We start from the raw sequence: 7,609 nt of genomic DNA, 5'->3' as shown, positions 1-7,609 counted from the left end.
TTAGCCATCTTGTCCTGACAAATAACCAATTCACCTTTCCCCCTCAGTATATTCTTAAGTATTGATTTTGCCAAGTGAACTCAGACATGTGTCACACTTATCCAATACATATCCTTTTTTCTGGAAATGTAGTTTGAACATCAATCAGTCACCCGGCCTTTTCACCTTCAATTCCTATTGCCACTGTCTGTCAACTATTAAACCTTAGCCATTTTCCAAATGCATTGTTTTTAGAAACTGAAATGTACATAGTATTTTGTTTCCTTGAGAAGTATGCAAATGTTCACCCACTGAAGTTTTTAATTTTTATACTTAGTTTTCTGTATCAAATGCTAAGTTTTATAAACTCCAATTTCAAAGACACATAGGTATTTCCTTTTAAAATCTATTTTCTGAATCGTATACTTAACCCTTACAGGTCAAACTTTGCTGTTGAGGACAAAATGAGACATTCAACTGAAAGCTAGTGTTATACAGGTCTTCAGGGGGATGGAATGTTTTCGTCTCTGCCTGAATCCAGTGAGAGTCACAGAATGACATCCACCTTGAGTTGTAGGCCTCTTGGGACCACACTGTTTGCTGGAAGGCTTTTAATGTGTTGGCAGACATAAGGAGAACTGCTCCTGCTCAGCCTGTAATTGGGGGCCAAGTTTAGCAAGATGACCTCTGTTGCTTTTGATAGCTGTCTGCAGTTCATACATCAGCATGCTCACCTGAAGGGGTTAAATTACAAGAGTTGTTAGCAAGAAGTAATTGTTGATGTCACACCTATTAGATCTTTGAGTATCTAGCCTGATAGGAGAAAATTACTTCCATTCAAGAATTTAAGTACAGCTCCATCCTCAGGTAAAGAGAATACAAGGGATAAACACATATATTTCAATTGCTCACTTCTCTCTCTCTCTCTCTCTCTCTCTCTCTCTCTCTCTCTCTCTCTCTCTCTCTCTCTCTCTCCTCTCCTATGTGTCTGTGTCTGTGTATCTGTGTATCTCTTTACTTTGGTGTTATGGAATAGGTAGCCATTTAAAATTGCTGAATAAAAACTAACTCCAGGCATAAAAATCACACAAATCTAATAACTTTGCAAAAGAATTAAAATGTTTTATAGGGAGAGATAATACTGTGTGATATCAGCCTTGTCTATATAATGAATTCTGGTAAAACCAGGGATACATAGTAAGACCATCTAAAAAGAAAAATACAACAACAGAAGAAGGAGAAAATAAACAAAATTCTTAACAAAGTAAAACCTTCCCTAGACTTTGACATTCATTGTAACCTATCACCATTATTTCATTTTACTATATGTAGCTTTTTAGATTATTTTTTATTTTACTATGTATTAAATTAAAATGTTGATTTATATACTGAATTCATTGATTTTGTCAACATTTAAAATATATTTTCTATCTAGACAGCATTCTAACTATACATAAAATAAAACAGAATTTTCCAGAAATAAGAAAGTCTTGCAACACGCATACCTCTGATGTTTATAATTCTAGACTCCTATTTTTATTCATTATTTTTTGTTATTTTATTTATTGACATTTAAAATATTATCCTCCTTTCCAGTTTCCCCTCCACAAACTCCCTATCCTCTCCCCCCTCCTTCTGCCTCTGAGGGTGCTCCCCTACCTGCCCACCCACTCCTGCCTCAGTGCCTCTCACTTTATTCTGTATTTTAATTACATATTGTACGATATTACTTTTTATTGGATATTTTATTTATTTACATTTCAGATGTTATCCCCTTTCTAGGTTTTCCCTCTACAAACCCTCTATCCCATCCACCTTCCACTGCTTCTGTGAGGTTGCTCCCCCACCCACCTGCTCCTACCTTACCCCCCTGGCATTCCCCTACACTGGGGAATCAAGCCTTGACAGGACCAAGGGCCTTCCCTCCCACTGATGTCCAATAAGGCCATCCTCTGCTACATTCCCAGCTGGAGCCATGGGTCTCCCCATGTGTACTCTTTGGTTGGTGATTTAGACCCTGGGAGCTCTGAGGGGTCTGGTTGGTTGACATTGTTCTTCCTAATCAGTATAGTTAGGAAAGACATATGGCCTTTATACATATATTATTATTTATGAGACATACTTAGGACTAAGAAATAACAAATTAAAATCAAAATTATATAGTTTGCTATTTAAAAAGAACTATACTTCTTTAACTCTTCATTGTTTTATATAAATTTTTAGTTTGTGAAACAAACTGAATTCTTACATATTGGAATGTGGTTCAAGAATGGAGACATGTGAAGAGAATTCTGGGTGCTTGTGAGAAAACTCCAAGAAAACAACAAGAGTCTTGTGACCTCAGTTTCTTCCACATGTAGATTGTTTTGAAATGTGTTCTGTGCTCCTCAGGATAGAGGCTAGGAGTGAGCTTCCTTCAGTGTTGTGATTCATTTGCCTCTATGGAAACATGACGTTGCCATGTACATGCTTGTGATTGTACAATTTACTCAGGTTACTCTTCTCAACCTTCAAGGCAACACTCTGTCTGGTGCTTGGACAGAGTTGCCGACTGCATGAGGCTTTAGCCTACCTCATTTTCAGGCCTTGCTCTTGCAGGTTCATACCTCCAACTAGAGTGGTAAACACGTATTTAAATGTCTGAGGACATTTAAATACAGAGTAAATACAGAGTAGCAAGAAAAATAGAAGAGCAGAAATCCTCTTTATCCATAGTCTTTAAAGTGATCAATTTAGGCCAATTTAGACTTATTCACTGAGTATAATGTGAACTTTGAAATCTTGGGTTAAAATTCTAATCTCACAATTACAGGGGGGGTGGCTTAGAACAGGGAAGAAAACTCATCCATAAATGAAGAATAACACTATCCTTGGCATACCAAGAACTAAATGACATTCATCAATAAACAACAAATATCACAACTCCCAACCTGAAGTAGGCATTATGCCAATGATCATTTAATTAGCAAAATAATGGGTTTTGCATATATTTTGTTTTGCTATGCCTACTTCCTGATTCCCCCGTTGACCCTCTCCTCTGACAATGGTCCCTTTCTCCTTTGTGTAAGAAGTGACCTATTACTGTTTTCCCCTTCTTCCTACTCAAGATCTTCTTTCCTTTCTGATGGTTTCTTTTTTTTTTAACGTAACTTATACACATTCATACAAATGCAAGCAGGTGCACACACACACACACACACACACACACACACACACACACTTGCATGAGCATTTAAACAAATGAAAATCTAAAAAATATAGGATGCCTGTATGAAAGAAAATGTGGCAGTTGCCTGGCTTATTTTGCTTAACATAATACATTCCTTTCCATTCATTTTCTTTGCAAATGTCATTACTTCATGTTCCTTTACAGCAAAATAGAAGTTCATTATGCATGTGGAGCACATTTTCTTTTGTCAATCCATACATTAGAGGACACCTAGGCAAGCCTTACTTCTTAGCTGTGATGAGTAATGCAGAAGTAAGTATCTGGGCCCTTTGGGAAAGTGTCCAGAACCAGGATAGTTAGATTATATGGCAGTTCTGTTTTTAGTTCATCAGAAGCCTCCATAATGTTCCCATAGTGGCTGGACTAGTTTCTTACACACACACACATGGTAAATAGGAATCCTCCTCTCTCTATCTCCTCTCCAGTATATATTGCCATTGCTTTCTTAATGTGAGCCATTCTGACTGGGGTGAGGTGTTGTAATTTGCATTTCCACAACAACTAAGAATGTTAAAAACTGCTTTAAAATATTTGTTAACCATTATTGCTGCTTCTTTTGGAAACTTATATTTCAATTCCTTCAGGTATCTATTTATGGGAAGATTTTTTTTTCAGTACTTCATGTATTCTGGAAATAGTGAAAGTTTTCTGCCATTCGGCCACCTACTTCTCAGCGATAGTTCCTTTGCACTGCAGAGGCCTTTTCATATCATGTGATTCCATTCATCAAATGGTTGTCTTGTTTCCCATGCCTTTGGAGTCCTTCCCAGAAAGTTCTTGACTATGCCTATATCTTAAAGTATTTTCTTCTTTGTACATTCTTGTTGGTGTATTTTCTTTTTTAACATTTTAACATATTCTTCCTTTATCTTTCTTTACCATGTTTTCTTTACTATGTTTACCCCAGTATGGTAGATAGACTTTTTATCCACTACACAATTCTACATCTCACCTAAATGTCTTAAATTGATTGGACTTTCCTTCCTAATGGTATTCTTCCACAGTCACCTCTTAATATCGATCACTGGAAATACAATATTTCATCCAGCCTACTTCAGTTCTCATGGTAAGTCTGTAATTTCTGTGCTTTCTTCAGAGAGTTCAAAGAATTTACTCTAAACAAGTTTATAATCATAATCACATGATTTAAATATTTATTTTTCTACTCTGACTAATAGCTCAGTGTGCATATATGTGTGTATGTGTGTGTGTGTGTGTGTGTGTGTGCATTTTCACACACATGTATGTTTGGCAAAAGTTATAATTGTTTATATATACATAGATGTATTTATATATATATCTGTGTGTATATTACATATATGTGTACACACACATATATATGAGAGGGAGATCAATTATACTTTAAATTATCTAAGAAGTTTATAAGCATTATATGTCTATAAACAAGTTACTTTAAAATAATTTGTATATTTCTGGAAAGACATATTCAAACTGCTGAAAGAAAATAAAAACATCTCCATTGAGAATACTTTCCTCAATAAAATTATCCCTCAAAATTGAAGAAGAAATACTATATTTACCAGGTAAACAGAAACTGAGGGAATTCACTACAACCAGACATACTCTACATGGGACACTTGAGGAGCCTCACAGTAGGGAAGAAAGAGTGAGGCCTGGCATGGTGGCACACACCTTTAATCCCAGCACTCTGGAAGCAGAGGCAAAAGGAGTCTCTGAAAACTTGAGACCAGCTTGGTCTACATCGTGAATTCCAAGACCTCCAGGGCTATGCAAACAGACCCTGTCTCAAAATAGAAAAGAAATAAAAACAAAAGAAAAGATAGAGAGAAAGAAGGAGGGGGGAGAAAGAAAAAAAGAATGGAGGAAAGAAGGAAAGAAGGAAGGGAAGGAGGGAGGGAGGGAGGGAGGGAGGGAGGGAGGGAGGGAGGGAAGAAAGAAGGAAGGAAGGAAGGGAGGAAGGGAGGGAGGGAGGAAAGAAGGGAGGAAGGGAGGGAGGGGGACAAGTCAAAGGATAGCAGCTGCCATTATTAAAATCTATGAATATGCAAATTCACTGAAAAAGCAGATACATGATATAAAAAAGAAAAATAACTAAAGCAGAGCATGTTAGAAAACTAACACAAAATAAATAATAAAAAGAGTAGAAAATGACAAAAATGTATAAAACAAGCAGACTATGAGGAATACGTTAACCAGTACAAATTCATGCTTATTATTAACTTTGATTGTAAATGTATTAAATTCACCAATAAATAGGTGGACTGAATGTTCCCCTAATTCCTGACATAGACAGAAGTACTCAGACTCTGAATATCTAAATCAAATTTTCTACCTCCCTGAACAGCCCTCAGCATGAACACTTCACAGGTTCCAGAGCCTGAGCACTTGGCTCAGGCCTTTACCTTCTCCTCACCCCCTGCACCAACAGGGAAAGGGTCCTTGGACCCTGGACTCTGGCACGCACTTCCTAGCTCCCAGCACAGATAGGCAAGCCTTCCACTTCCACTCAACAAAGTAACACCAAATGTACAAATTCATGTCCAGAAACAAAAGTAATTTCAAAATCCAAGACAAGTCTCTTCCACAAAATGCTAATCACATATAATGGACCCCTGTGAGCATGACCTGGAAGACAGTCCTGACAAAGAATTAAAAAGAATCATTATGACTATATTCAAACAACTCAAAGAAAGAGTGAGGCTGGGCATGGTAGCACATACCTTTAATCCCAGCACTCTGGAAGCAGAGGCAAAGGGAATCTCTGAAAACTTGAGACCAGCCCAGTCTACATAGTGAGTATACTCACATAGTGAATATACTCAGAAAACAAAGACAGATGAGTGAAATAAGGAAGGCAATTTAAAATATCAAAATAGAACTCAATAAAAAGAATCAACCCAAGTTGAAATGATGCTAGAAATAAAAAAAAAACCCTCAATAAACCAAATAAAACCCTCAGTAAAGAGCCCCATCAACAGAATGGATTGCATGGAAAACAGAGTGTCATGGCTGGAAGACTAGGCAGAGAGACTGGGCCACTTAGTAAAGGTCAATGGTAAATTTACAACACACAACCTTATTGTTGACGACAATGCTTACTCATGTAATCAAACAGAAAGAAGATGAGCTGGTGCACAGTAGAAACTTCACCCCCTACTGACTGGAGTTCATGGTCCTGAAAAGTACTCTGCATGCTACCAGAGAACGATTATCATAAATATCACCCAGTTACAAATGTTGCAACCTACAATAGCAACCTGCTTGTGAGATAGACTAGTTTAGTAGTGGCACAAATGTTACAGGAGTAAACAGTAACATCTTTACTAGATTAAAATTCCACTTAGTGAGATGGAACATATACCTGACACTGTTAAAGAACCTAAAGAACTGACCAAGCACCTAAGAAGAGATAGGTCACGCACCTAGGACAAAACCTGCTATCATTTTTCTCCTAAAGGAACAAAAAAAGATAGAAAAAAAAAGATAGATTGCTAAACACATAGGTTAGTACATTTTTTCAGCCCTCATAAAAAAAAGCTCTTTTTGCAATAGATGGTAATTGATACAGAGATCCTACAACTTTGCAATGTACAGAAAGTAAAAGAGACCTGGGAGCACTCTGTCGTTTTTTTTTTTTTAACTTATATTCCAAATTCTGTCCCCCTCATCTCCCAGTACCCTCATCCCAGAATACTTCCCCCATCCCCCCTTCCATTTGCCTCTGAGAAAGTGGGCGCCTCTCCCTGGATCTCTCCAAACCCTGGCATGTCAAATCTGTGCAGGGTTAGGCTCATCCTCTATAGAAGAGTTAGGGGAATGATTGAAGGCCTTGAAGGGGATAGGAAGCCCACAGAAAAACCAACAGTGTCAACTAACCTGGACTCCTGGGATCGCTTAGAGACTGAGCCACCAACTACAGAGTGAGTACACATAGGTTGGGCTGAAGCTACACCATAGCACATATATAGCAGAGGGCTAACTTGTCCTGCTTCAGTGAGAGCCATTCAGACTTAATTGCAATGTGTTCATCAAACTTCTCCCCTCAAGGCACACGGATCTATGTAGAAGAGGACATGGAAAGGTTTTAAGAGCCAGAGGTGGATGTTGTTTCAGAATAGCATAGATGAACATAGGAACTCACAAAGACTGTGGCAGTACTCAGGACCTACACAGATTCAAGCCAGGTAGGGTCCCAGCACTGAGTGGGGAAAGAAGTCATGGGTTCCCAGGCCTAACCAAGAGGCCATTTGCAATTGATAGATGCTCACAAAGGGGAAATCACCTTTCTCTAACAGAGTATCACCAGGAATATCCACCATACTCCAGGGCAGGCCTATGCCCCAGAGAAGTTGATCCAACAAAATAATCTCAATTGGGATTTTTTTTGGGGGGGGGTCAGAGTTCTTTTGTCATTTTGTT

The 7,609-nt window shown here is 38.1% G+C and overlaps 1 long non-coding RNA gene across 1 annotated transcript in view; it reads right to left on the bottom strand.

Annotated features, from left to right (window-relative positions):
- Positions 1 to 371: 371 nt before the first annotated feature.
- Positions 372 to 7,609, bottom strand: part of LOC116090606 — a 124,764-nt gene continuing 117,526 nt past the window's right edge. The window contains exon 4 of the long non-coding RNA XR_004118743.1: positions 372 to 713. This is a non-coding gene — a long non-coding RNA (uncharacterized LOC116090606). The remainder of the gene's footprint in view (positions 714 to 7,609) is intronic.

This window comes from Mastomys coucha, unplaced genomic scaffold (assembly GCF_008632895.1).
Source record: "Mastomys coucha isolate ucsf_1 unplaced genomic scaffold, UCSF_Mcou_1 pScaffold15, whole genome shotgun sequence".
Classification (NCBI taxonomy): Eukaryota; Metazoa; Chordata; class Mammalia; order Rodentia; family Muridae; genus Mastomys; species Mastomys coucha.
The sequence above is the reverse complement of the archived record's forward strand: the minus strand, read 5'-3'. Positions and strand labels throughout refer to the sequence as shown.